This window comes from Opisthocomus hoazin, chromosome 4 (assembly GCF_030867145.1).
Source record: "Opisthocomus hoazin isolate bOpiHoa1 chromosome 4, bOpiHoa1.hap1, whole genome shotgun sequence".
Classification (NCBI taxonomy): Eukaryota; Metazoa; Chordata; class Aves; order Opisthocomiformes; family Opisthocomidae; genus Opisthocomus; species Opisthocomus hoazin.
Window position 1 is genome coordinate 68,905,462 of NC_134417.1, and position 26,662 is coordinate 68,932,123.

At 40.5% G+C, this 26,662-nt stretch overlaps 1 protein-coding gene across 5 annotated transcripts in view; it reads right to left on the reverse strand.

Moving 5' to 3' along the window:
* Positions 1 to 207: 207 nt before the first annotated feature.
* The window catches only part of CDK14 (cyclin dependent kinase 14), a 320,879-nt gene continuing 294,424 nt past the window's right edge, over positions 208 to 26,662 (reverse strand). For all 5 annotated transcript variants that reach the window (XM_075419363.1, XM_075419365.1, XM_009936147.2 and 2 more), the window contains one exon: positions 208 to 2,319. The gene's annotated coding sequence lies outside the window, so the exon portion shown is untranslated. The remainder of the gene's footprint in view (positions 2,320 to 26,662) is intronic.

Consider the following 26,662-nt stretch of genomic DNA (forward strand, 5'->3'; position numbering starts at 1 on the left):
TTTGCAGATTCTTGGACCAACTTTATTTCAGTGGTTGCTTAAAAGTGAGAATGGGACAGAGCAGATAATCTCACGCGCACGTGTGTGTACACACACACACACACACACACACACACACACACACACACCCACACCCACACCCACACCCACACCCACCCACCCACCCACCCCCCCCCCACCCCCCCACCCACCCACCCCCCCCCCCCCTTAAGCAAACACTGTACATGAGTCACTAGGCTTGTGGGAACAGTTGGGGAATTGCTCTCTATATTAAACCTTCAGATGTTTAGTTGAGCAGCATAATTGCTTGCCTCCCAATTTAAGCTGCCAAGTAGATGTGTCTATGAAACTACCCTTATATTCCTAATTGAAATCTTTGTTACATTTTCAAAAATTCTTCAGATTTTTGCAGCAAGTTTTTTTTCTAAAAATAGCTAATTTTAATCATCAAACTGCACACGATTTAAGTAGCAAAGATAATGTATAAAAGACTTTTCTTTTACAAAAAAAAGAAACATGAAACCCAAACAAACCACGTCTAAGGCAGTTTCAGTGTGTGATAAATTCAAAAGTTCAGTGGTCACTTTTCCCCCCTTATAAACACAAGGGAAAAACTGTAGTAAGTTCTGAATAGGATTGTGACTGAAAGTAGCTTTCAGATGGCTTTTACCAGATCCTGAAACAGAGATGTCATTGGGGAAAATCGTCTTGCAATGGCTGTGCAAATATTGAGAATATTTCCACGGTTCAGCTCTTTGAAAGTGTAGACTTGTATCCTAGTTCATTAAGAGCCCTTTTGTAGCTACTTGCACATTCAAGGATTTGCCTTATTGAGTGTTTTTTTTCTTATTAAACACTGCTGGAGTTTAATAAGATGGCAGTAGCACAAATCCTTTTCCCCTCCTTTTAAACACGGAAAGCTCACCAAAGTGTTACCCCACTTCTTAAAAATGTAATTCAATGCATCCAGCAAGCAAAGGATGTCGAATTTATGTGTAGAATAACATTGCCTAGCAAGTGTTTCTGTCCGAGCAGGACTATATCTCAGCAGTGGTTTTTGCACCATACCCTGCCCTCTCTGAATGCAAAGCATTGTACGTGGTCAGGGCAGTTTTATCGCACTCCTGAACACAATGTTCTCCCCAGCCAAAATGTAGCAGGGCTTTCCTTTTCTAAGATCACACAACTGTCTTTCTTTCCAAGTTTGCATTTGAATAATTCATTCAGAAAAGCTATCTAAAGACACAGTATCTGGTAGTGCCTTCCAATCAGCTCAGAATACCCATGGAAAATAACTCGAGAGGTGCTTTGGTGTGGAACAGGAAACATTTTGGAATAAGGAAAATTCTCCACTTTGCTTTGTATGCGGCAAAGTAACACAGCCAGATTTAATGGCTCGTTCAACAAAAGTTTTTCTGTACCTTAGTATCTGCCTTGAATTAAACAGAACTGTTTCATCATCTCTGTTATCAAGAAAACACATTCCAAAAGGTAAATAGTGTGAGGAAAAACATAGAGATGTCAGCCAAGACCCATAAATGAAAGAAATATTCTTAAAGGGAAGAAAACCATAAAGAATTCATTGTGTATCTGTCAGCTGCGTACATCTCGTCATTTTTGCTTTGTCTTTCTCACAGGCCTATTTTGAAAACTGGCATGCTACATAGCCTAAGCAGAGTAACCAAATTCAGAGTACTGAAGTAAACATGCAATTATTGCCATGTTTTTAAAATGGATATGAATGGTCTGAGGAGATAATGAAAAAAGAAATAACCCAACAACACTTCAGGAATAGTGGGAAGGTGCTGTAATCGTCAGCCGATCAGACAAGTTGGGCTTGCTCTGGCAGAAATAGTCTTCCCATTGGTTGCAAAATATGCACAACTCTCAAAAAAACCACACAGTGCTTTATGCCACCGTTGGCTGTTTTTATACAGTCATTACTGAAGAAGTGTGAACACCAAATGTGTTGTCTCAATGTGTTTAAGACGTTGCTGGTGAAAGCATAAAAATCTTTACAAAGATGCAGCGCTGCAGTGGAAAATCAAACAAAATCAAACACAAAAGACTGAAAGAGTACATGCCATGTATCAGTAAGCAAAAGCTTAATCTTCACATAGTTCTCTGAAATCACAAGGTATCCAAATGCGTGCAAGGTTTTAAATAAATTGCAGGGAAAAAACAGGGTCTTGCCAGCTTCAGTTTTCTTTTGAATGAAATCCACCATAGAGAAAGAAAGGAAACAGGCCGTGGTTCCTTCCTGGTGTCGGCCTCCACATCAGGTTTTTGTTTCCCTCCTCCAAACTGGTAAATTTAATCCTGCAAGGAAACAATATAAATTACAATAAGCCTCACAAATTGCATGTTTTAATGATTTTTCACTTGCTAAAAAATAAGTCAGTCCAAAGCCGGTTACGAAGACACCAGCTCAGAGCAAAGGACAGACTTCCAAAGCACTTTCAGAGCTGGTACCTCAAAACCACCAATGTTTCCAGGGTGGTTGCCCAAAAGTGAGATATATTAATCTATATTCATGTTTCTCTCCCCCAAGTGCTAATCTTCAGCAGTGCCATCAGCACTCGCATTCTCCATGAAATTACGGGCAGCCACAAATAGACAGCAGGCTCTTCTAAAGATGGTCACACTCCATCCATGCAAAGGAAGGTTGCTAAATGCTGGCACAGCTTCAGGAGTTCATAAGCTCTTTTTGCCCCCTCTCTCACAGAGTCCCTTGCCATCACCTTCACAGCAATGCTTGCAACTAGTTCATGGAAAGGTCTCCTCAGGTTTGCTTCCCCAGAGTTTTTTGAGGAACCTTGGGGCATGTCATGAACACTTCTGCAAACACAACCAGATAAGGGAGCTCCTTGTTGCACTGCATTTACACGTATTTACCTTTATTTCGGTGTTTTTCTATTAATAGGCAGACAACTGAAACCTCTCCTTTCATATACAGAAAGTAAACACTGTATGAGTAGCTTTGCTTAAAATTGTCTTTCCCACTGCTGATGATTCCTGTCTGTGCAGGATTAAAGCAGTGACTGGACTTGTGAGAAGGTACTGTGACGTTTTTGAGATTTACACCAAACAGGAGGCAGGCTGAGAACTTGGGAAGCATTACCTTAAAACAAAGCATCTAACAACTGCAAGAAGAGCCAGGTGAACACTAAATGAAGGCTAGATGGAGTGGAGCCACTAGAAGAATTTTATAATGAATGTATTTGACTCTTAATAAATGTCCAAGTAGAATTCTATGCCAAGTAATAGTGACACTTTCTGAGAAATTCTGTAGTTTTCTAAAGTTCAGAATATATTTGCTTTACAAGGTTTTTCAAGACCAAGGACTGTAACTACAGACCTGCTACATTTTTAAAATGTAGTTGCAGGAAGACAGTCAGATATGGAGGAATTTTAGCACTTAAGAAAAAGAACGCTGAAATATTCATTGAGCATGGAACTGGTTTGTATTAGCATGTCCTAAAACTATGTAAGTCAAACTGGATGCAGGTGCCAGTGAATCTAGTCTAGCCCTCATTTCAAAAGCAGGAGAGAAACAAGGCATCAGTTTTGAACTGCAGTTTCAAGCATAAAATTTTAATTGTGGCTTTCCTCAAAACAGCGTAATCTCTACACAACATCTAACTTTCATAATTTCCAGGGTTCCTGCTGTGGTTCTTGAGAGCTCTTCTTCTGCCCTTTAAGCACCAGAATACCTGAACTGGATTAACAAAAGCCTGCTCTTAATGATGCGTGGCAGCATCTTGGGCCCTCTTAGAGCTTGGTCTACCACCTCTTGCGTCCTTCTTGGGTTGTTTCCTAAACGCCTCTGGAGTTTGTGTGGAATGTCTATGCCACATGAAAGTCCCAGTTTCCCCTAGGGTCTAGGAGCTTGGCTGAAGTGCTAATAAATCTTTTTTCAAGGAACATATTAGAGTTGACCCATTTAGTTTACCCTTCACAAGCTTAAAAAGCAGTGTTCAGAACATGCAGAGATTCACAATTGCTTAAAGTGTGAAACACTGTTGACAATATTCCCCAAAATCCACATTGCCCTTCCTTCAGAAACACTTTTAGGAATGACGTCTTTGGAGCCCCTCCTTGTAAAGAGGCAACTAGACTCCTAAAGCTCCTTCCAATGCGGAGCTTCCATTTTCCCCACTGCCACTGACACTACAGCTGTGGAAGGCGGGCTTGCAGTTTGGAAGTCACCTCTGCCCAGATCCACAACAGCTGGCCTGACTTCAGGCTTAGCCCGGATTGCTGGGGTTCCAGAGACTGGTGTAAGCAGCAGAGACATCTAGGCCAGGTAACCAAATGATCTGGATAGAAAAGGCGCTGGATGGAGACTTTTCCAGGAGTTACCAAATTGCTCAGATTTGAGAACAACTGCAATTACATTAATTACACAGAACTTTCCCTTTCTATCAGTGGACCTCAGGACAATTTCTAAAGGAGATGTGCATCACACTTCTCCAGGACTGTGCTACAATTTCCCAGTGACAATACTACGTTTACTGGCTTCAAGTTTGGCTCTGCAGGCAAGGCTGATGACATGTTCTCCAGGGCAGGGCCAGAGCCTCTGAAATGGGGTATACCTTCATCAGAAGCTTAGCACTTTCAGAATCAAGCCCTAGAACATTAAAAGCTTCCTTAGAAACGAATGAACTGACAGCTGCTACCATTTAACACGGGGAGGGGAAACCCTTCGCATACTGGCAGCCACTGCCAGCAGCAAGGCAGACCAAGGGCAGAACAGAGAGGACTAAGAAAGGGTAGCAGAGGTTACATAAATGTGCGTGGGAGATTGCAAAGTTTTTTGCTGAAGCCCATTTGTTCTCCTGCCCTGGCTCAGTATAAGGCAGCTGACAGTTTTACGATCACAACTTTGCTGGGTCCTGCTATGCCAGTGCTGCATCTGGGGCAGATGGGTGCCTGTGGAACAGTAGTGTTGGCAAAGCCACCTCCCACCTTCTGTGCAGGCTCAAGATTTACACTTGATCAAAAAGTAAACTCTCTCTTTGGAAAAGAGGTAATTTGATGCCACATCTCTCCAGTGGTTCTGGCTGGGGAAAGCTAGAAGACATGGTGCAACTGGCACCAGGGAACGGCTGGTGGTCACGGCTTCTCTGAAGCCATGCCGAAACACAGTGCCTACCCGGTTTGGGAAGCCGGTGTGCATCATAGCCCCCGCTGCTTGGGCCAGCACCCCAATGGCCACGTCGTTCTGAGGCTGAACCCTCTATTTTGGCTGCCGAAACAATTGCACTGTGTATAAAATCCTTACATGATCCCTGACACAGCGAACAAGCCTGGTGCTTAGGAGTATATACATGGGGAATATGTAACATTTGCACCTGAATCCCTAATTCACTGAATGTTTATTGTCGATTCAAAGTGGAGTCAACAGGTGAGATCCCTTCCCTTGGCCTCGGAATGCCCTCGTGGAGCACCAGCCTTCTCCTGGGCACCAGGGAGCAGAGGTCCACCTATCCTGCGGCAGAGGAAGAACCCGAACACAGATACGCCACTTTGCAGAGGAGCGCTGCCATTGCTGCGCTGTGGGACAGGACACCTTTGTTTCGCCACGGTCTTGTTTAAGATGAGACTCATTGCATCACATCAAATAGACACCTGCCCTGAACTGGAGGAAGAGAAAGGTATCTCATTGTCCACAGCAGAAAATCCACAATAAAACCAACAAGAAATTTTAGACTGGTGTGAACCAATCTTTTTATTAAAAAAGCATTGTTTCTTCAGTGGAGCTCTTCAACTGAGACATCAGTTGTTCACACAAACAAGACCCGAGGCAGAGCCCTCTACACAGCGCTGCCATTCAGTTCCCAGATGGCTTAGTATTCCACGTTTGCATTTTTTAAGACGTATTCCAGAAATATCCTTGCTTAGAATTTAATACATTTTCCTGATCACACAAATCAAAGTTTTGCCTGGTGACTTGGCAGATTGTGTTTATGGCCTCTGGTCACAGCTTTGCTTATAAAAGCATAAATTGTTAAATGGAATATTTACAACTTGTGATTTCCCAAGAGCAAAATGGGGTTCTTTCAGATCTCCTTTAAAAAAAACAACAACAAAGCCTGAAATGTAACAGACTGCCTTAAAAATGAACCTGTATTTTTTCACCACAGGTCCAGGTACTTTTGGTTTTCATGACATCTCTACTAAACCTAATAGAAGGTTCCAAGCAAGTTAATGATGTGCTTGAAATATCAAGTGACCTAAATCAAGTAGCTCAGTTGTATGTTTGTTATCTAGAGAAATCACCTGCTGCATACATACTGTTTGTCCCAGATCCCAAATGGGACAAAATAAGGTGTCAACCCGCAATCCACCTTAAAAATGGCAGAGGCCAACTTCAGAATGCAGTAGTTGTTGATGTAACAGTGGTTCTAGGAAGGGATACTAGAGCTTGTCATTTAAACTTTAGTCATGCTCTCAAGACATGAGGCAGATGAGGGTGACTAAATCCCAAATATTTTTCTTTATTTTAGTTAGTAAAAGAATGTCATTTCCTTTAAAAATGCAAATCACCAATTCACTACATGCTCCCTTTGGCAGCATCTGCATCCTTCTCTAGGTGTTTTTAATTTTTGTATAAATTATCACATAGGGCGGAGCTGTGCTCCTGCAGAGTCCTTAGCATGCAAAGCACACTCAGGAGTGCAGGTCTAGTTACGTTGCAGCTGATTTAGCATTATTATAAGAGTATTCATTCCACAATGCCAGATTTAAAACAAAAATGTGAGCTGACAACTGGAGAGGCTGTATTCTCTACGAGCTGAAATGTGGGGGTATTTAAGATCATCACTGCTTTTCCCTCCACCACACATGCACACCGCAGATACTGTTCATTCTCTCTAAAAAAAGTAAACTATTAACAGGTGAATTTTTCCCCCACACCTTTTATTCCTGCCTTTGTTAGAGAAGTCATTCTAAAAAGCCAGCCAAACATTATCAATACTATTTGCACTCAGATAATATGTACATGCAATTCGTTGCTATAAATATTAATTAATTGGATCACCAATACCCATAATGCAACTTTATTTTGACCTAGATGCCCTATGAACTAGATATTTTTTGGATTCAATTTTCTTAAAACCAACTGTCAGCATCATGTGATGGAAGAGATGAAAAATGAAAATGAGCGTTCCCGCTGTGCAGGTGAGTGACCTGTGGGAGACAGCTCTGCCTGCCAGGATTTTTATACGTACCATCAGACACAGACCAATTGATTAGATCATCTTATACCCGCCACCAACTAGGCTCAAGAGACTAATTAGAGAGAGTACTGCCTGCGCGGGCACCCCATTGACACCTAATTTGCTCAGCCAAAGCCTTTGGGGAGAATGTATTATCTCTGCAGCTGCACTTCATGCATTTCTGATTTGAGGCATAAGCAAGGAGTACTTCTTCACTCTTCTGAGCAAACTGAGTATATAAGCCCTTAAGTGCTAAATACAAGCAGGCAAATTAAATCTGGCTAGCCTCCCATGAATTCTTTTTCCCCTTCAAATACATATACACATACATACATGCATACACATCTTACTTTGTATCTGTGCCTATATGTGCACAAATGCAAACATAAAAAGAACGTGTACGTATGAATCTGAATGTGTGTGGAAAGCATGGGCACATAAATGTATTTCTATAAACATATGCTTTAAAACATGCAATTGTCACGCTGTATAGAGTGCTCTCCTTTATGGGAAGTTTTACTTCTGTGAGATTGAAAAGAAATGCAATTGTTTTAATAGATGAAAAATAAACAATCTGCAGTATTGTTAGCTCAGGCTCTGAATTACCCCATGGACACGGCTCAGTAGACCGCTGCCTGTAAAGTTGCTCTGCGTATTTTCAGAGGTGGTAGTTCAAAGATTATTTCAGTATACAGCCTAGCTTTGTCGAAAGCTATTCTTCGATGGACTACACCTTGTTTGTGGATTCCAAAGGAATACTGCTCACTAAGGCTAAACATAAGATTACTAAAATTGCTTTCTGCTGGGCTTTAGTTTTATCTAGTTATCCATGCCCCAAAATACACAGGAGAGGCAAGGCTTAAGGCTGTCATTAAAAATTTATTTGAAAAAAAAAAATTGACACTAGAAAAAATACGATTTTTTTACAAACTGAAAAGGGCTTGAAGAAAATATTTTCTGCTATAGGCTGGTATGTGATTCCTGAACTCAAAAAACACACAGGAAAATGGTGGATTTGCATCATTTCTAAAACAGCACTGAAACAGAATATCTTCTTCTCTGTGATGTGACTACAAAGCAACTTTCAGGAGTTGAACGAAGCTGAATTACTACAATTTTATTTCAGCTCGTGTCAAAGTTCGTGTTGACATGGTCACTTTACAGCATCAACTCAGGATCCTGCACTGCTGTAAGTAATGAATTAAAGAAGCCTTAGCAAAATACACGCAAGTTACCTGTGCGGCCAAAACATCAGATGTAACCTCCTTTGCCAAGGACGCTAGGAGCATGACTTCCCATCTATTCCCCAGGATGGGGCATAACTTTATAAAGAGAGAACACCCTCACCTTCCTCCCCTCAGATGGGCCACCTTTTCCAATTCACTTTACACTTCTTTAGCAATATTTAATCTCATTAATGTTTACAGGACACCTCTGGATTATCTCGGCAACTGTTGGCTGTTATTCTTTCACAGACGCAGCACTGTATGGGATACTTACACATTACAATAATGACTACTATCAGTCATTAAAACTAAACCACACTTGACAAATAAGTAACAAAGGATTTACTGATTAATTTTTTCCTGCTCTTTTCCCCTGCATCTTAGTTACTGTGTCGGTATTCTTCGACACTCTGGATTTCCTAGGGTCTATCTCCAGTGGTGAAAATGGCTGTATATTCTTCTCCACAGTTCTAACATACGAATCGTAATACAGATTGCATATGGACACATTCCTGTTTTAAGAATTCCTCTTCCCACAAAGAATTTTTCACGGACGGACTTTGCCTCTGAGCAGAGCACTGCAACTCCAGATAAAGGGATTTGCGTACGGGCGGTGACTGCAGTTTCAGAGTGGGTGTGAAGGGATGACCCTAAAAGAAATGAGTGCTAGACAAAGACTATAAACTAGTCAGAAAATAAAAAGTTAGAATAGTCACACAATTATAAAGTAAATGATTCTATGAGTATATGTACATTAAATAAGTGACACAACCTTTTAAAGGTAAGAGGTCTGTGGCATGGTGGACATGGGGCTGGAAACCAAGATTTCGCCTTTGCTACTGAATGTGATCATAGGCATGTCACTTGATCCCCCGGTAACCTCTGTTTTGTAACAGTGGCTCTGTTTTATACCTCAGCCTCTGGCTTTAGAGTGTCTCACCAAATGAGTGCCCAATTTTAGCTGGAGCCACCAATAGCTCACATTATATAAATACAGTTGAATTTAATGAAAATGCAATATTAGCATAGCTGCAAACTTTGGAAGCTGTTGAAAACCTTACTTGGACTGTGAATTTTCCAGATTGTACCTTTATGTACAATAAAAGTCCAAAATGAGAGTCCTACATCACCTAGGACTTTGTAAACGTGCATCCAACAGTCCAGTGTGGGAGACTGATTCTGAAGAGCCAAGACTTACCCTTAAATTATACACCAGTTGCTAAGTAGCATATATGCATATCAATAATTGCAAGCCAACCATGCATCCTTTCCACACAGGTCACTTCAAAATATTGTAATGAATTCCTTAATAGCGTGTCTTGTTAGGAAAAAAAGGAATACAAGTCCTGATCCTCACTGTAATATATTTTATTCACAACATTCACTTCCAATGATATTTGATAGCATGATTGGTTTCACAGCTGATTTGTGGGTATACCTTTAACTTTCGAGTGGCTGTGGTAACTTCCAAATTAGTTTTCTCCGAGTCTTTCAGCAAAAATTCTTTCCTACCCTAGCTGCCCACAGCTGAAGTTTTTTCTTTGAGTTGAGAACAAAGTCCACAAAGCCTTTTACAATTACCATTTGAATGAGGCTTCACATGAAAAATGGCCAGGACTGAATCTACTACACGTCTTCTAGTTTTTGAGAATAAAGCACAGCCCTCTGTGAGTGAGCTCTGGGAAAACTAATACTTCAGACGAAGATACTACAAAAACAGCAGTGTTATTGAGCTCAATATGGTTTGCAAGCAAAGCCATAGAAACCTTATTAAAAACAAAAAAGCAAGCTGAGGATTTTGGTACACATCAAGACCAGAAAAATATCAGTGCTCCTTGTTTGCAAGAACATACTTCTCAAACCTGACAAACAGCCAAATCCTTACAACTTCTTACACCCTCCTGATTTGTTTTTCCTTTTCCAAAGGCTTCAGGATTCAGTATGTTATTTATATTTTTAGTGGCTTAAAGATTTGTCTCCTCTGAAATGGAATCCCTATAAAGGCATAAATTTTCACTCGTGATTGTATCAGTAGAAAAACTGAAGGATGGAACTCAAAGATTTTCTAGATTCCAATGTGCAAGAAGCTCAAACAAGCCCTCCCGCTTCTTTCCTTTTTTCTGGTGGTTTTTTTTTTGTTTTTTCTTCCCCCCTGATTAATGTGATGTGTCTAAATTGCTGTTTCTCACCCTGATAACCTGCAAAAAAACCTGCCAAGGAGGAACTGACTGGAAGTGAACTGCAGAAATGCTGTCTCCCTGGATCTATAATGGGAGAAGCTCAACCTACAATTTTTGCCAGTATTTGACAGAACAGGATGCTTATCTCAGCTGCGGTGCCAGCTCTCTACTCTGAAACAGGTAAGTAAATGCTATGCCTGAGTAAAATTTGTATGTAGCTTAATTAAAACATCTGAAAGAAGAAAAAAAATTAAAAAGAGCCTATCAGCTATGGTTGCATGGAACTCAGAAAAGGAAATACCTGTTGGAAGACGGTACACAGCCATTAACGCTCTGGTTCACAAGTTTATTACTGGTTTGAACCCCTCTACAGAGAAAAGGAGCGCCAGGAAGAGCTGGTGGGAGATTTCCTCACTGCACTCTCTTGCTAAACCAAACAGCCAAGGGACTGGATATTCAACCAGAAGCAACTGGGTGCAAGTGAGCGGAGCTGTGGTACCCTTCCGCTGTGTCTCATCTCTGCAGCACAGCCAGCTTGAGGAATTCCCACTGCCCACAAACCTCACTCCTTATTCCTGCCCTGCAACTTGTGCCCCTGTCACTTGCCCTGACAAAACCGTCGGTGGGACTCCCTGCACACTGGATCACTAGAAGTATCAGAAGTGGGATTATTCTGAACATAGAGCTTCATAGTGATCCAGTTTATATCAAACTGATAAACAGTTGCACCAGCACAACTAATGGGATTGGAAACTGGTGAGGAACTGCCTGGATAGAGCTAGGCAGAAATTTATCAAGCTGTTTTTGCCTGCAAAGACAAAAACATGGAATTACATCCTTATTTTTCATCAGCAGCAGTTCCCCAGTGCATTACTCACAACACAGCTTCACTTTCTAAAGTCTGAAGCCACTTCCCAACTCCCAGTGGCTAATTATTCTCAGGTATCCAGAAACACAGTGAAATATGCCTTAGCTGGCCACTTAGGAGAGCAGACAGAAGTTGTCGCATAATGACCTACTAATTAAAAAGGAAGAAAACCATACTCAAAAGATCTGGGAATACCCGTAAGATTGCCTAATAAGGATAATCTCCTGTACACGTTTCAAGGGAGCAGAAACAAGAGATGGCTGAGAGCCCAAGCCTCTGACTGGAAGTTCCTTGGATGTTTTTGGTTGGTTTTCATTTTTTAGCAATAAAAATATGTCGGCCTGTCAACATATCAAGGAGATGTTTAACTATTTGTGAAGCTTCAATTTATATTTAACCAGTGTCCAGAGACTTTAGAAGGGACAGAAAAGCTTCAGATTCTTTATAGGTCTGTATCTGGCTTTGAATGAAGAATACAACCCTAGAGTTCAAGGAGAGCAGATCAGCTCTGCCCCAATCCAAATATCATGAAGGAAACGTATTGACTGCCAGTCTCAGGACTGCTGGTCATTGTTATTTAACAGTACTATTTACTAGCTTGAACCTAAGCATATTTCTTCTATCTGAAGCACAACAGCTGACCAACTCAAAAGCCAAATCAGATGATGTGCCTGACCATCTCCCTCCTCTTCCCCCTATCTAACGTAACAACAACTAAACAAATTCAGAGAACTTATTTGCAAGTTTATTCCTGTTTTTCCCTGTCATGGTTTTTATCCCCAAAGCAATGTCTGCTGGAGAAGAGGACATACGATAGACTAAATGCCTGCCAGATGACTCATTAGCATCCAGCTCCTCCTGAAAATTAAGCACTGCCTCATGCAAAGATTAAAGTGTCCACAGGTACTTAAAAATAGAACATTCTGTATACATGCGATTCTTAATAGTGGCCAAGTTACTTCTTGAGAGATAAGTGCCCTTGGAACAAATTTAATGCTTCTAGCATAATCAGTGCAAAGTAGCTATGGGATAGTCTTGAGCTGGGTGTGGATCGTTTTGCTAGTCAGTTTACAGGAATTTAAAGATACTTCTGCAAGGGATCACAACACTATAAACTACCTTAGTCCCCACAGATAAATGCTAAACATTAAGAAAACAAGGCGTGAATGTTTACCACTACAAAAATCATGGTAGTAGCCTGAAACTACCTACAGGCAGTTTGGAATTAAGTTATGTTTGTTAATTCTTTTTTGACGAGAGAATGAACGTTCAGATGGAGACCGAAGAAGAAAAAGGGATGGGTATACTAAGAAAAAAAAAATCCATTTCTCACCTGTATTTTTATTTTTGTTAGTATTTTTCCTAGTTTTTTTCCAGCAAGGACAGTACTTTTCAAACCAGTAAGGAATTCTTAATTAATCTGGAATGTGGAGTTATGAATGCTTTTGTTTTAGCTTGACAGAACAGACATCATTGCAGTCACGTTCTGGATGGGGAAGATCCTTCTAGCTAAGCACCATCTGGTTATACATTCTGTTTGCTGTTGTGGCTTTTCAGAGACTGAGCATCACACCAAAGTGGTCATGTCAACTAAAATAAATTTTTTAGGACAGCACTGCAACCCTTAAGCACACATAAAATTAGAATGCAGACCTCACATGCCGAATCAGAAGGATCTTTCCCACAATCATACTATATTAAATTAATGGTGAGTTTAAGTAATAGATATATTTAAATTTTGGAATATATTTCCAAAGACCATTATGTCCAAAGCTTTTAGGCTATGTGTCCACCCACACCATGAATGCCATACAATGGTATTGACAGAGAGATCAGGAAGTCTTTGGAGCTGACCTTTTCAAGCCTGAATTGTTTCCCAACCCAACAGTTCTGAAGACTGGAATGGGACAGGGGAGAAAAAAATCTCAATTTAGGAAATGCAGTGGTGGCTATATGGAATACTGCTTGCCTCTGTGCTCATTCCTTATAGGCTCTGCTGGTACTTACCTACACAGCTCCCACTTGGGATTCTTGCTGAAAATCTGTGACATTAGAAATAGTTACTGGCAGCTTCAGGCCAGCTGCATTTTTCCCCGCCAGTTCCATTTTTACATACAAAACTATATGGAGCGCTGCAACCGAAATATTTCCACAGTGCGGTCTCTGTGGCACTAAATGGAAAAAATGTTCCAGAATTGGCACCTCTACACAGCATCACTACAGCAATGAGGATATCCTATCCAGCATACAAAGAGATCACAAAGCAGCTCAGTTATTTTATTTCTCAGAGTTCCCACTCCGGCTGTGGTAAGAACCTTTCCCCCATGTATGACTAAGATGTTCAAATTTAACGCATTGTTTGGGAAATCCAACATGAGGTACTTCGCACAGACACAGTTTTTAGAAACTGTGCAGCATCCACACACTTTGAAAATCAGGCCTCCTTCAGCTATTACAGAGCCCCCCCCCCCCCCCCCCCCCCCCGTTGTTTTTTGAAAGACTGACATGTTTTTAAAAAGCAGTCTCACACACTTGAGAGGCTTCATACATGTGGCAGAAATAGATGTCAAATCAGGTGCAGCATACCATGCATTTTGTGGTATGCAAAGACAGGGATGATGGTAAGATGGAGTACTAAAGGCTTTTCTTTCACTGCCAGAAGTATCAGTTTTCTTGTAACTTCAACAAATACTTAATCCTTTTTTTTTGAAGCTCCATAATAAATGTAAGGTTTTGCATAGCTCATTTAAATAGTTTAAATGACACAAGGTTAAGAACAGGAAAGCCTTTCTCCAAAGGTGGTTAGTCCTTTTCAAAGATTTCATATTATTCGAAGCTTACTTTCACTGCATTCTTTTACCTTGGCTGCTTCCCAAGTGGGTATAAGTTAATTAAATAGGATTTTGACCCTTTAACCTTCCCTATAAACTGCATCTTTACCTAACTCTATTTAAATAAATCAGATAAAAAAACAATCATGTAGCAGAATATGTATTTTTACAGCTGTGGAAGAAACAAACACGTCTATTAAGCTTATTTGTAAGTACTTAGTAGTCAAAGCAACAGCCAAGACTCATGGATTGTTTTAATTAAAATAAATCTTGGTGGGCACATAAATTAATTTGTGATGGCTTTTCTCAAACTGAAACTTCTCTAGCATTACTGAACAGGACTGCACTACAGTAAGTCCCTATGCGTCCGTGGCGACTGGAGCTCAATCCACCTGATCAGCTTGTATTCATTTTATGAGTCCTGTAAAGTGTCAGTGGTCTCTACAAAAAAATATCAAAGGTGCAAGGCTGAAAACTGTTGCAGGAATGGACAGAAAGAAAGAGAAGAGCAGATGGGCAGATAATAACAACACAGGATGATACCCGGCATTTCTGTAACAGACAGGCTCTGGGTCTAATTATCCAAAGAAGGTGAAATAGATGCACCAGGAGAACACCGCGTTGCTCTCTACAGAGTGTGACTTTCTGTATACAATTATCTCTTTTTACCTTAAATACAAGCTTTTGAATATAAACACCCCTATTCTCTCAGATTATTAGACCCTTCCAAAAAAACGACAGCACTTTTTAATTTCATCCAGAAACAAAATGTAATCTGTGTGTGAGGGATGGTAGCAGTTACCTAGGAAGGAATGAGTAACTAGCTCACATAAAGAATGAACAAAGAATTAAGCTGCCCCTTTGTGCCAAAGTGACGTGTTCAGGTCTCCGCACAGGCAGTGACAAAGATGCTGCCACTGGAGCCTGGGCACTGATCACATCTCTCAGCCCCAGCAGCGACTTCATAACCTGAGTTCATCACAGAATAAAATCCTTCCAAAACCTTTGGTTTGATATATTAGTAGTGATGCTATCTAACCACCTTACTGGTACATTATGTTCCGATTTTGCAGCCATCTGGTGATAAATACGCACATATTCAAGAGCACTAGATTTTGACCATTGATTGGGACATACTTGCCCGTTTCCTGACGCTTCTCTCAACCCATCATTGCTGAAGTAACAGCAGGAGGATGACAACGACAGTGACGTCGTGCGTAAGAAGCCCCCCACCGCAGTGTGAGCAGAGAGGTACGGGCACAGGCCAGGAGGCAGACCTGCATGCCGGCTCCCATCTTCCAGGGTGCAACTGATCTTATTACAAGTGCTTGGGGGTTTTTAATGGCGTCACGCATCGCGTTTGGTCCACCTTTGTCAAACTACATTAGACAGGGGTTGCTACCGCGCACAGCCTGTGATAACAAAGATTAATAGAGATAAACTCTCCCATTTTTCACATTGCACAGAAGTGGATCATACACTCTCAGCAGCCAGGTTTCCCTCACCCCCTTCACTATCCATGCAACAAAGGTTTCTAAAGGAAGGCCTAGCAGTAGAGCATGCCCATGGTGAAAAAAAAGAAAGAAAAAAAGTGATCAAAAAAGGCACTGGAAATTCTGGAAATTCTAATAAATAGTTTAAAGGCATGTCAACAGCCTGTAACTCTCCCCCCTCAGAACATTCTTATCCCTACAAGTAATAACCGACAATAATGGTACTGTAAACTCAGAGAGATACATACTTTGTGCTTTGAAAAGGCTTTGCACAGAGCTATTTTAATTATTTTCCTTATATAGTAAGTGGAGGATGAAAAAGAGATTTCTGAAATAAGAAATGTTATTGTTAACTCATTAATCACAGCTGAGGGACTTTGGGGCAGTCTGGTTTCTGAAATATCTTTGAGCTTATTTTACAGCTTATTTTTTTATTTGACTAAGTTGGTGGTATCCCTGTTACATGGATTTCAATGCAAGGCACCAAAACTTCCCTTATGCAGAAGTACAATGGTCAACACTGGATGCTGAAATCATATCCTGGAAAATTTTAAAACACTAATATTTGAAACAGGGGATTTTTATTAATTTACATAAGTTAATTTTTCATTTGTAAACGCATATTTATGAGGTGATTGAGTTTAGAGTTGACGTATAACATACACGCTATGTTATTTATTTTTCAAACCTAAATTACGTATCGCTGCTGTTTTGAGAAACTACTGACCCTCAAGAGCCAAAGCAAGGGCTTGATTTCTCTCCCTTGATTCTGGGGGCCCCACAGACGAGGGGTTATGAGCTTCCCTATTTCGCTTCTTGACATTCAACACGCTTATGGCTTGAGACCAGCCGAGTAGCTGGGGGCAAACTGGGTATCAACACACAGGTAGAGCCACCGAGGGGACCTCCGGAGAAAGCCGAGACGACGGCCAAGGAGCCCCGCGCCGCAGAGCAGACTAGGAGGGCAGTCTGCAGCCAAAGCCAGGCAACCACACAGCTACAAACTACGAGGTTTCGCAGCAGAAGCTGCTGTAATATGGAAATAGATTCTCACCCTCCAGGCCCATATGTCATCACACCAAGCTAAGCTGAAGCTGCCAGCTAAAATGGGCAATTTCACATGAACTTGGCAGGGTGACTGCCAGCACAGAGCTTGTTTTCCACTGGTGCCACCCACTCTGCTAATCCAATTCTGGCTCCTGATTTGCTTTTAAATAATAATGAACGCAGCAGATGGGAGGGGAAAATGTTCCTGGCAGTTAAGCCAGCGTGTGAGTGAGGCTCTTTGCTTTTCATATATCTTGTGCAAACTAGCTCTCAATGCAATGTCAAGTGATTAATAGTGGCCAAACGAGAAAGCCAGGATTTGCCATGTTCTCAGTCATTCAATCTTTGATCAGGACAGGCAGGCAAACAAAACAGACAGAAGGATAACATGTTGAAAGAGAAAGAACAACTTTCATAACATTTAACTTAGATAAGGAGAGGGATGGACTCCTTTTTCCATCCTTGCAAATACCATTTTTTTTTGGGGGGGGGGATAAGTGGGGGTTAAACAGCAGACCGATATTAAAAATACCTTTGGAGTCAAATACCCAGTAATCAGGACAGGCACTACTGAGCATAATCCTATGACTGACCCTTTTTGACAGTGAGAGGAAAGGAAAGGGACAGAAGGAGACACGGAGAGGCAGAGGGCAGAAGGCAAACAGCACACAGCCAGGAGGCTAGAAGTCTTTTCAGCAGCAGCAGTAGGACCTATTTTTCCTGGGTCACACAACAGTATCTCCTGTCCAACAAACAGCAGGTAAGCTTGTTTGCACAGCGCACCGTGTTTTCTCTTGTGTCAGCCAGACACAGAGGATAATCACCTCCTACTGCTACCCACCAGCCTCACACGGCGGGTTGCAAGGTATGAATCCTGCTCACAACACATCTGGATGAAGGTGAAAGAAGGAATCAGTATGATTCCATACACTGAAACTTTTTTCTTCCACTTCCTCAGTTTCTGAAAATTTGGGAAATTAAAACTCTTGAAAGGAGTTAAAAATGCTTCTGCAATATTGCATCTAATCCCTTCTACAGCTGTAGCAGTCTTTAACATTTAATTATTTTCTTGCCCCACGAGATCCTTGCCACATTCACTGCTCAAACTATATGCCGCTTTTTGTAAGACACAGAGTTTTATTGAAAATAAGACCCTTGACTCCTTTATTGTGGAATTTGGAAGATCTCAAGTAAGGTGAGCAGGAGACAAGAAAAAGCAAGAAAGTTTCAGGAGGTGAATGCCTCAAAAGTTGCACTTGAGTCCTGCTTCTGCCATAGCTTCTATGTGGTGCTAGAAAAATTTTATCAGAGCTCCTACGCGCTGCTAAAGAAGTTATATTAACCTATTTTATTTATTTTTTTTCCAGCAGGAATTCACTCGGCAATTCTAATTTTCTGTATAATCCAAGACGGTTCCTAGCTTGGGCTGCTCATACACCGAGCATTCACTGCTCCAGTTGAGGTCAACGTGAAATGAAATCCAATCTGAACATATTAAGCACTAAAAGATCCTAGGAGCTCTGAAAAATCAGGCAAGAAAAATTGATTTATTTTTAACAATTGCCATTTTAATACCTGTGCCTCGGCTCCTAGTGTGTAAAATGGACACCTCCATGCCACCTCAGCTCATGGAGGTACTGTGAAGGTGGCTTCACAATGCTGAAAGGGAACTAAGATACAATGCATCAGGAAAAGCCTCCATGGAAGTGAATGATTCCGTATCTGGTGCAGGCTATGGATGCTATAGCCATAATGCATAGGATCAAACAGTGAATGATGAAGATGAAAAGAAACATTAACTATCTGTCTGTGTTCACAATTCATTATCCTGTCAAAAAGCGATTTGAGGTCCCAAAGAAATAATAGTAAATGTTCCTGTAAACGAAGACGATAGATGAATGCATAAACCACAGGTGGAGGAAATTAAATATGAAACCTTAATTTCTCATTCCCTAACTAGTGATTGAATTTGCCACTTTAATAAAGTTCTCGAAGCAGACTTCAGGAGAAGTCGGTATTGCTAAGAACTAATAGTGCATTTTTGCAGTTACTCACAAATAGCATGAAGAGAGTTGTAATATGAAATATAAGCCTGGGTAAAATTTACTATCAGCTTCTATGTCTTTCAACTGAATCTAATGTCGCATATGCCTTCTACAAACTGAAAGAATTTCATACAGGCATGTGTACTGGCCTGTTCTTTGTACTAATTAAATTAGTTTCCTGTTGAGTAAGTAAAATGCTGGCAGCCAGGAACAGTTGGGGAGACAGCTCAGAGGCTTAAGCACTGAACCATGAACTTTTCTGTTTACTGCAATATTAAACAAGTAGACACTTTTGCTGACATTATGGGGAATGAAAGAGCATTCTGTTAAGATATTTGTTTCATTACTGTTCGTAAACTACTGATCTTCTTAAAGAGAGATTTTTAAAGATACAAAAGGTATTTCATTTGATACAGTTAACTAAATAAACATATTGTTTGGTTTAAAAATACGTGTGTCAAAGTTAAAGCTGAATTTGAACTTCAAATCTAAGAGGTGAAAATTCAGAAGGGAGAAATAAGCCAAACAGCTGCCCAATAACCCAGCCTCATCTCGGGCTCTATACCTCCACCCTAACGATCATGAAAGTGAAAACTTTATACAACGCACAGATCTTTGGCCCAAGCACCTCACAAGTGGTGTTGACATCTTGGAGGATCAGGGCAAGAGACATTGTGTCTCTGATCTTCTATTCCAGTGGCTTTCAGCAACTGGTGGAGAGTTTGTCATACGTATAAATAAAGCGTAACAACAGAGAAGTGCACGCAGTATATGAATGGGAGGTCTGAATAGCCATCCTGACTTCAGTTTCATTTTTCATTGTGAGAGCTCTTAAAGTATTATAAATTGTTTACATTAAAATATACATGCTTACCACACAACATACACACTGAGACTTTGTGTGCATATATTTAGCTCAAAGCCAACCTTTGAATAAAAGCCCCTTCTGAAAATAGAGGTTTATAAAAAGAAACACTGATAAACTTTCAGCTATAGGGACTCTAGTGGTCACTGCAAAAACAGCACTGCAACACAAAACCTGTGCGATTTTGCAGATCACCCCATAAATCTTCCTTTGTCCCATGAGTTTAAGTCTTCAGCCAAGAAAAACAACATTTTTCATAAAATTAATGAAAACAAGCTGCTCTTTGCCTACAGAAAAAGATTTTTCTTAATTACATTTTTTGCTTTGAATCATATATCCTGTAGTTTGATTAAATCCTCTTAGAAGTCAACTAAAAATTAGAGCCTTGCAGCGTGAACCTCAAAGGTGGTGTTTACTTGGAGAATATAAACCCACTGTGCTTTGGAAGTTGATATTTAAAGTGAGAATGACAGCAATATGCAAGACAGTTTTTATTATTTTTGTTATGTCACTGCATAAATTTATTTTCAGGACAGAGTTTGCAGAGAAATATGATCTGGCCAATATATTTATTAGAAATAAATGGGCTGTATAAATGAATGTAGATAAAGCAAGAATATTGCAATTCTGGTTAATCCCTTGAGGCAGTAAATCAGGATTTCTAAAGCACTTAATGCAAAATATCTGCATCAAGGGGTTAAATATATGAAATATGAAAAGTCAAAGACAAGAACTAGATTAAAAGGTTACATGGAGACATTGCTGAAAAAAATGGAGCCTGCTGCTAAATAGATATCCAACAGTCATTTATTTAGGTTCACTGGCTGCAGCAGCCGCTGGCATATTCTAAATGAACTCTTATGACAAACAAAAATAAAATTCGAGTGACAGTCTTTGATCATTTTTTTTAGTATCAAAGCAGAAAATTTCCTTGTGAGAACCAAGCTACATGGACATGATTAAGCTAATGCAACTAATTGCCCTAACTGAAAAATAAAAATGCCAGTTGTCTATACCCTCACTGCATCCTTATGGCCTCAGTAGTTCAGATGAGCCCCGTATCTTTCCTGGCAGACTGAGTCTAAACCCCACTAGAGACAGCAGACAGTGAAAAGATACCACTCATTAATTTAAGCACTAATTGAATCAGTTCCTATTCACCTGAAAAACCTCTGTCCACTCCAGAGTGAAACCAGTCCAAAGAACTACGTCTTTGTCAGGCCTAAATCGTAATTCAGACTGAAGAACAATTTTCTTTCACTCTGGCTCCCAGTGCTTTCATACATGAAAACTCTTCCAAAATCTTGCTTGTAAGCATTACTAAAGAAAATCTACTTACTTAAAAAAAAAAACCCCAAAACCCCAACCACCTTAACCAACAAAAAATGAAAAGATTGCTCATACAAACGGCATGTTCCCTCAGACTCTGTGCGGCAGCTGGATTCCTAACATGACTGCAGCCATCACCCATGACCAGTAAGTGCTGGCTCCAAAGCTCAGAGGTGCACTTGGTTGTAAGTTATGAAGCAACAAGACATACCTTGAGATATGTATATTTATGCACACACATGGATAAAACTGAACTTGATTTTTTTACTACCATATGCAGATTGTAGCCCTGACCCTTTAAAGGACTTCACACAAAGAGACTGGTACCCACATAGAGCTTAGTTGAAGTCAGTGTGGCTTTCCCAGTGGGAGACAGGAAGAGATGGGAATTACTGAGTTAAATTTGTATATTAGTATTTTCAACCTAAATTAAATACTTGCAGCTAAAGCAATAAATACTGAAATCCTACTACACATTGATACCTTTAGATCTTTGGGAAGGCAGGTGACCTTGATCCTGCCTCTGTCGTTCTAAACTTAAAAATTTTAAATTTTAAAGGAAATTTAGTCCAGATTGAGAGAATAATTCCTATTCCCCACACTGGCACCTCCAGAAACTTCATGTGCTTCAGTGGGTCTTAATCACATCCCTAAAAGCTAAATATTTGTTCAGCTACATTCCTAAATTGAAGTTTGTATGAATAGAAGATGAAAAGAGACTCTCCTTTGTATGACAAATCACAGTACTCATCACTTTTGTTCTGCGAGGTCATATAAAATACTCTTTCACAAAACAAGGAATACCCTCAAATTCCTGTGAAGAGATACAGAGGATTAGGTCGTGTACAAATCTTTTTCTGTATGGGACAAGGCTGACAGGATCTATTAAAACCCTGAACATGGGTAATATGAACTTGTTAGACCTTTTTACTTAAAACTGATGGTATAAAAGTTAGTTCCAAACACCAACGTTTTCTTCCTTTTCCCACCTCTTTGATTTTACTGTTAAACGCACACATCTATATTACACTCAACTTAAAATTACACAGAATCACAGAATGTTTGGGGTTGGAAGGGACCTCTGTGGGTCATCTAGTCCAACCCTCCTGCCAAAGCAGGGTCGCCTACAGCAGGCTGCACAGGACCTTGTTCAGGCGGGTCTTGAATATCTCCAGAGAAGGAGACTCCACAACCTCCCTGGGCAGCCTGTTCCAGTGCTCTGTCACCCTGAGAGTGAAGAAGTTCTTCCTCATGTTCAGATGGAACTTCCTAGGCTTCAATTTGTGCCCATTGCCCCTTGTCCTGTAGCTGGGCACCACTGAAAAGAGTTTGGCCCCATCCTCCTGACACCCACCCTTCAGATATTTGTAAGCATTTATAAGGTCCCCTCGCAGCCTTCTCTTCTTCAGGCTAAACAAGCCCAGCTCCCTCAGCCTTTCCTCACAGGAGAGAAATTTGTTGAAGAATGTTGAAATGAACACTGAAATGTACTTCTGCTTTATCTCTTGCAAGCTTTGGTACCCTAAATATGCATTTTAACAGGCTCTTACATCTTCTCCTAATGTTATTATCCATCTGTGGAGTACCCATATCACCTAGATCTTGTCAAATCTCAGCCCTGCTGAGCAAGCTTTAGGGCATTTTCTCACTTCTTATTTGGTCTCTCAATTATCACTCATGCACAGAAAGAAACTACCAAAAAATGGACAGGGAATGGCTAATAGTATCAAAGCTGCTATTTTCAGGGAAGGTATTGCTAGAACTAGCTAACACATGAAAAATGTGTGAACTGTGAATTGTGCTCATTATGCACACATTTTATTTGTGAGACTTGGCCATTATGATTACCATACAGTTGTCAAAATGCATTGTAAAACGGCATTCTTTTGACAACCCAGTTTTACAGTGACACTTAAAAATACTAAATGAAGAGAACAGACAAGTACTTACTCGGGAGAAGTAAATCTTGGGTAAAAAGGACACTTGAATCACTATTTTTATTCATTTCACAAAGCTGATAGCTTTACTCCCATGGGTCTGAAAGCGTGTGTGAACGTATAGGGAACACGTTATCACAGCATTGCTAATTCAGATGGATATGACCTCTGAGGAACAGTTTGTGTCATCGTGGAGCAAAAGTGCCGGTAAAACATTTGTCTACATAAAAGACCTCAAGCAGTTAACCTGCTCAGCAGTGGCAACGCAACCGGGCACCAGGATGACGACCTCTGCCCAAACAGGGAAGGTACATCAATGTAATACTATGACAGCAAGACAAGAGATGACGGTAGCTCAGCAGGAGAACATTAGCAATGATATAACTCTCGGTACTGTATGTGAATGAAATGCCTTAGGAAGTACAATGCCAACCTGTTTTTACCATAGTAATGATTTAAAGTTTTTGTATTTTTTTTTTTTTTTAAATGACACCCAACTTTGTTCTTCAGTTGTATTTTAAACTCTTCCTTCCGTTTTATTTTTTCCTGAATAAAAACCCTGGTAGAAGTAAATCCACCATGTGGGTAAACGTTACAGTTCAGATGAAATCAGCCTTTCCCATTTGATACATGAATTATTGGCTGGCTACGTTTTTCTGACTTCAGGTAGTTATGACACTACTCTTAAACATAAGCCAGAAGAACCTGATGAGCCTTGTTTAGCGAGTCAAACCTGTCCTAACAGACAGATTAACTAATTTCATATGCAGATTATTTATGCTTAGGATGCCTTTCATTGTTTATACTGAACTTTTCTTCTTTCTTTTTTTAAAAGGAGACACTGTGTCACATATCCATTATTTTTACCAGGCAGAATGCTTTGAATATTTAGCTACCGCTCTTTTAGCACCACACAAAAAGTTCTGGGTTTAAAGTATTTATTTATAAAGTAGTAGCATGATCAGACCTGCATGTTTATCTAAAGATCTCTGCTTTATGAGGGAGATTTTAGTCTGTGAGGTTTCCTCTACACATGGTAGGCAGCTGTCAGCAGCAGCGAGCAGGGCGAGGGGTCACCGCAGCTGCTCTGCGAAATCACAGGGTTCCATCAACATCGCAGAAATCCTGCAGAGTGGGAGCTGGGAGACCACAGATTAGAGTACACTGGAGTGTGTATATAAGGTCACATCATGTCTATCAAAGTGATATCAAACTGGTACGCCATACAATACATTTTACTGTGTTCTGTGTTCAAAGAAAATAGAAGGAGAATGGACATGTGTGTAGCAGACCACAGTTTAACACAGAATTTCACATTGTCCTTTCAAACAGATGGATTTACTAAGTTCACAAAGACGTGTTGAATATGTATACACAGTGGAGATGTGTTGACTGAGAGAGAACTACTTTTCATGAATTCTTCAGGTCAGACGTGAATGAGATCAAAATAATTCTTATTAATTAAATAGTAGAAGAGACTATTAAGAGAAACCAGATGTTCCCATTTCCTGAATCCTACACACTAATACACATAAATGTCTGTCCTTGCATACATGTCACTAGTTTCCCATAAAATGCTTATTAGTATCTCCTCATGAAACTTCACTTTCATGAAATCAGCATCTTTACCATCTTAAGATAACCCTAAAATTAGCATAGATAGGTAGGAAACACATAGTTCTGCTTTGTGGGTAGACACAAATCACCTACAAACCTGCCTGTTTCAGAGGACAGTTACAGGATATTGAATGCTGTATCTGTCAGGTTGTAGACAATCCACAGAATCTGGATATTTGTAATTCTCATTGCTAGAATGCTTCAATCAGATGAACAAAAGTATGCTCCCTGACAGAAAAAAAAAAAAAGAAATCCAGAGCTGACATCTTGCATGAGGAAAGAACGAAATGGGTAAGGCAACGCAGAATTTATTTTGGCTGCAATATGGAACAAATGAGATGACGAGACAGTAAACAATGTCTTGTATTTCTGGCAATCTTGTGCAAGCTGAAAGCTGGTAGACGTATTCAGACAACAAGGTTTTATCAGACCACATCTGTCTGCAAAGTTAAAAAGTTGATGACGCTATAATAATTTTACGCTGTTTCAAAATAGTTTCCACAATTTTACAATTACTGGTAATCACTTTCAGCAATAACAAATATGAAATGTAGGAGCAAAGAATAAAACATTGAGAAGGCATCTCGATTACAAACTGTACAGTTGTGAAGTACGAGCTGCTGAAACAATCCAAATGCTATGATTTAGACTAAAGCCTTCCAAATATCTGAACCAACAGGACTCTGTGACCTTCAAACCTCCTCTGAGAAGTTCTGAAGTTTTACTGTTTAATCTGGTTCTGTGGAGCGTCCACCACAGGCATGGGGACCGCTTTTAAGAATTGCTGACCCTGGCAAAGATTGTAAAGTTGTCAAAAAAAAAAAGTTACCACCTTAGGCAGAAGTAAATTACAACCCTCCCTTTCTCCTTACCATAAATACAAACACCCACTTGCACAGTAAACCCTTTAATCTCTTTGTCATAAAACCCTTCATGCCTGGCATTCACTTACACATGCATTTGCAGTTCTTTTCCACAGCAGACTACCATCCCGCCCTGGCCCAGTCCTTACCCAACCTTCTTGGACACATGCATCCTCCGTTCACTTGCAGGCACTCTCCTCCACTTTGCCTCTTCCCACGCTGAACCCCTGTCTTTTTAGCCACTGGCCCAAATACAGCTGAGGTGCTGGGAGGTTTCTGAGCCACCACAGCTCAGCGTGAAGGGGTTTTGCATCTTTGGGTTTCTCCAGTCTTGCTTTATTTTAAGCAGAAAGCTTTGATGCTGGACCGTTTCCTCCTGCTCTCCCGGGAAAGGCTTCCCCCTTATGCTGGACAAGCAAGAGTTGGCAAGATTGGACTGAAGAATAAATGCAGATGAATGCTCCCGGCAGTGCCGAGGTCGATCCTCAGCTTCACCACCGCTGGCCTGGGTACGGCCCCCCACCTCAGCAGCTTTTTACAGCGATCGTGGCTGCCCAAGCACCAGTGCTCCCCTCCCACAAGCGGGAACACCAGTGCACCTGCTACCTTAAGGGACGTACTTGGGATCAGAAAGCATCACACAAGCGCTGCCTATCTTAGTCTACATGTCAGATAATACTTCACCTGTTTTACAAATGGTTTCTTAAGTAAATTATCTTTGTAGATGCCTGAATAAATGAAAAGGATTAAGAATAGTTGGTGGCAGAAATAAGAGAAAGTGGAAAGTTTCCCACGGCTTGCAGCCCTGTGACCGCTCTTCGAAGCCACAGTCTTGGGAAAAAAAAATTAATCTGCAAATGCTACCTTATTCTCATGTAAGAATAGGTTTTAATATTTTCTGTTTTTTGTAAATATCAATCCATCCTAAGGACTGATCTTCCCTGAGAAAGAAAAGTTCCAGAGAAAGTGGAAGTGGCAGAGTCATAAGACAAACATATCTGGAAAAAGGTTTTTCACAACAATTATGAGAAATTCTGTCATCCACTTCACTTTGAAATCTTCTCTCCCACATCCTCTATTGGAAAACCATAGTACAGTACATATTTTTCTCCCATCAGTTCCTTCTCCTCACATTATTCTC